The following is a 4,677-nucleotide window of genomic DNA, read 5'->3' as shown; positions in this document are numbered from 1 at the left end:
TTTCCGAGGAATGCTGAATAGCAACCCTCTCTCCAAGATACGCGACTACTCCATATGTCCCTAAGAAATAGCGACGCTCAACAGTATAATGCGCGGCTAACCCAGGGACAACCAAGCCTATCCACGGCTGGTACTGCACTTCAGGCTCCTGCAAATAACGCCTATCAGATAAGAATCCATCAAAGGTAATACGAAATTGTTCAAATATGCAAAGAACCATACCAAGATGATCTTATCTCGGACATAAGCAGTAGACATCCCAGCACGGTGGCCTCCCCAAGAGGCACTCACTGGAAATCTGCGCGGCGACGGTCTCGCCGACGCAACCGAGGGAAAGTACTCGTAGAACCAGATCTACAAAAGACAAAAAAGCATCAGTAAGTGCTAACCAAAGCTTAGAGCTAAACTTTATGGGAGATAAAGTATACCTCTGCGACCCTCCAGAAGCCGGAAAGAGCGACGTTCCCCGTGAAGGACCGGTGTCGACACGAGTCTCGTAACGCTCGAACGAAGTCAGCATAGGCCAAGCTGGCCTAGTCATAAGTCCCGATCATGTGTAGGTCACGGATCGTAGGTAGGTATTAAAGCAGCACTCTACTACCCTTGTTAGGGGAAAACATCCCTGACAACAAAATGAGTACAAATATGCGCACCCGCTGCTTTCGGGTGGTCGCATTATCCTCGAAGGCCACCGCTAGAGTCGAAGGGCAAATCCCCTTGGCGTTGAACTGAGTCGACTCTACCTCAGCACGAGCCCGAACAACAATCTTACCCAACAACTCCTCAACCTCAGGGGAAAAGACACTAATCTCGTTGTCGAATGACAGCGCAACAGAACTAAACTCCAGTCCCGTAATAAGACTGAAGTCGGCCGGGGTGACCATCATCTCGTCCTAAGGAAAGTGGAAAGTGTTGGTGTTGTCCTTAAAGAACTCCACCAGGGCACGAGCCATGTGCTGACCCCCACTAGAGGCAATCATGGCCCTTGAGGTCTCAAAAAGTGCAGTCAACCCGCAAGACTTCCAGAGAAGTCTCACCTCTCCGTCTATGCTTATTTAAATCTTGTATAGGTCGCTCAAGGTGTCGTAGCCCGAGCCGTGGTAGCGTGTCCTACCAACTGTGATCCCACGTCGCACCCTCTCAGAAATATGGTTGACAGGGGAGAAGTAAACAGTCCGCTCATCCCACTTAGGGAAGGGACCGAGAGAAGTGGACGGGTCGGCGTCATCCTTTACGGGCTTATGCTCCCGTCGCTCGTCTCGGAACCGTGAACCTGAACTTCGTTGTCTAGCCATGCTACATTGTGCAAAATCATCATAAATTATGGTTCTATAGTATCTAAAATTCGCCTAGCCGCATGATACTATGTTCGCAAAAAAACAGAGTATGTAGTTCTAAAACAGAGCACAAATCCAAAGTGAGCATATACGACATTTTTCAAGCACCCAAACATTTTCTTGCAATACTATGGTAATTATTGTAATAAATTGGACAAAAATTGCTAGCAAAAACATCGAGAACAAGCCACATTGTATTCCCGACCTTAAGAGGTCCAACAATGGTGATTTGTTCGTTTCTCAACCAAATTGAGTCAAACAAGTCTCAAATTACTCCCAAGGAAATATATAAACATAATCAAGCAATTTCATGGCATAAAATTTGACAAACAAAGTGAATTAAGCAATTCAAATTTCAAATTTTCAACAAATTTGTGAACAAACATGCGCGAAATTCATTAAAACCGGAGTGAGTTTGGAGAAAACTTACATAGATCAGGAAAATGGATGGAATAAGCTTTTATTTGCAACAAATTTGAGCGAATTCAGTTAAGAAACGTGCAAGAATGAGTAAATTGAAGTTCCGCGGCGATTTCTTGAGCAAAATGCACAGCAGCAGCGAAAATGAAGAAGAAAGGGGTATATATGGAAATCCCGACTCTAGTGCCAAGCGATAGGCCTTGGCACCAGACTCTATTGTTGGCTCGATTCTACTTCCGGATTGAGTTTTTCTCTTTTTTCTGAAAGTCATATGTGTTCTACATATGGACATAACCCTTTGGGAATTCATGCTCCATCTACCTGATTGAACGCTCTCAGCAACAATGGGCACATCCGAGAATGTTGAATTCACCCAACCATGGAAGTGAGTTTAACTCGCGGGGTCTCATCCACTAGTGCTAACCCTTCCAAAGGTAAGGCTTCCGCGCGGTGCATCCGGACTCATAACCATGGACCCTCTTTGACTAACCCATATCCCGAACATCAGAGAACTAGAGCCATGGTTAGTGTAGACACACATTTGTGTCTCCCCAAAACAAAATCTGGTGATGAGTACCTTTCGCGTCGAATCATAATCGAATGAAGTGAAAACAAAATTTGAAAACCTATGTTAAGAAAACATCCAATCCAGTTTGGATTGGTCCATAGCAAGAGTCCAATAATGGTGTAGTTGGGTGGGGCATGAAAACAACTTTTCAACGATATATTATAAGCCCAATTTCGATGAATAATGAGGAAGTTATGGCCAAAGTACTAAACTGGGCCCGGTTTGATACTTATATGCGGCCCAATGATCTAGAGGAAGGCCTAATATGGATTTATCATTCCTAATGCAATTATAATTGATTTTAGTCTTCTAGATTGTTCTAGAAGGTTCTTTTCATTCCTAATTCAATTAGCATTGATAAATTGACTTTGGTTGACTTTTTAGAGTTTCAATTAGAATAAAAGAGTGTTTTTAAGAAAATAGATTTTTCCCTTCTGTATGGCTAAATTTTATTTGAATTAAGAAAACGCGTGAAAATAATTATTAGCGCCTGGCGCTAATGCTTGGCACCTGACGCTAATGATCAGCGCCAGACGCTAACTTGTTTTATCCTCGTCGAAACTCTGATTTGTTTTTCTATCCGTTTAGCTGATTTTTACTATAAATAGCCTCCTAAAACCTCCGTTTTAAATCATCAAATATCAAAACTATCAACTCTCTAGTTTTCTAATTTTCTTTTCTCTCTAAGCTAAATCTTATTCTCTCTCCCTCTTTTCTAAACTAGCCCTCTCTCATACAAAATTCCACATTCACAAGACAAAGATACACCTAGCATTATTCGAAGTTGCCTTCGCCCTAGACGTGAAATATTTTAATTTCTGAGGGTTTGGTCCCAAATCTCTATTTCAATTATTTAATTTAATTGTTTGATTTTTATTTTCCTTGAAGTTACTAACGCGTGTATTTTGTTATTAGAAAGAGGTACGAGGCATCCAAGTAAGTGCTTTAATTGATTTATTGATATTATGATGTAGAAATCATGTCTAGATTGTTATTATGATTCCTAGTGTCACGTTTAGGGTAACAACTAAAAATTTCTAATATCAAGTATGATTAAAAGTATGCTTCCTATTTTTCCTAATATTTTTGTTAGTATCATGTTAGGGCTAAATATTTTATCTTTATTGTTTAGTGACATGCTAGGGTTTGTTATTAATCTTGTTAGTATCATGCCTAAGATCTTGCTATTAATATTATGCTTTAACATGATTATTTTAATTATGGTTATTATGATTGTTATTATGATTATTTTGTTGCTTGATATTTATTGTTATTGCTTGATCGCGCCTTTTATGCATGTTTAAAGGGAATTTGTACTTGTACTCACGCTTAATAAGATAATTAATAATCTTATTTATGGTAAATATGATTATAATTCAAGTGATCGCCAATAATAGCTTTATTTGTGCATTAATATTCGACCAACATAGATAAACAGGTTTAGGGTTAATCCTATTGATTGCATGTTAGTCAGAAAGCGCACTTGAATACGATCAAAATAAAGTAGAGGCCTACTATTAGGGCAGGTTCAATCTCTTTTAGGTTGGATTTGTACCTTCATCTCCAAACTACCAGTCATGGTTTCAGACCTATTGGAGTTGACGATATCCTGGATCGTTAAGGGGTGTAACCTTCACCTCGTGAACGGTTTACAAGTTCCTAAAACTTATTGGAGACTCTTTTGCTCTATCTTCTTTCCCTTTGGACGCCACCGTACTTTAGTGTATAATCACAGTGGGGTTGAAGCTAGGAATAATTCTTGAAATATTCCCTACATTTAGGTTGCAAACTCATTGCATCATATTGTGCCTACTTGACTAATTGTGCATTATTTGGTGTGCATACTCTATGTGTTTTTCCTAACTGTTTGTTTGATTTGTGTTTAAGCCTTAAATAAACTAATTAATGGCTAAAAGGACTTTGCCTAATTAGTTAATTTAATCAGAATTGACTTAGTATGACTTTAGGCCTGTCCTGTAGAGTAAAAGTACGGAAATCAGTCCCAGATTAATGCTCCAGTAATGGCACAAAAATTTGGACTACAGCGCCACACACTACTATGCAATGCCGAGCGACAACGTTGTCGTCTGGCGCTGCACTGCAGTGTGCAATGACAGTTCAGTTGCTTTTGGGACAGTTCAGGATTTTGCTCTAGTCATCACGACGAGTCTAATTCAACAGTTTTCTAATCAGTTCGATTATTTTGTTAATAACAGTACCTTGTTTGGTCCTTAATTGAGTATAGGCACTTAGTTCCATGGTCTTACACAAGAGTCAAAGTATGTCACTTACACTCACAAATAAAGCACACACTAATATGTATATACACTTTGACCATGTCTAGAGAGTCTT

Source organism: Chenopodium quinoa, unplaced genomic scaffold (assembly GCF_001683475.1).
Source record: "Chenopodium quinoa cultivar QQ74 unplaced genomic scaffold, ASM168347v1, whole genome shotgun sequence".
Lineage (NCBI taxonomy): Eukaryota > Viridiplantae > Streptophyta > Magnoliopsida > Caryophyllales > Amaranthaceae > Chenopodium > Chenopodium quinoa.
This window is presented reverse-complemented; position numbering follows the sequence as displayed.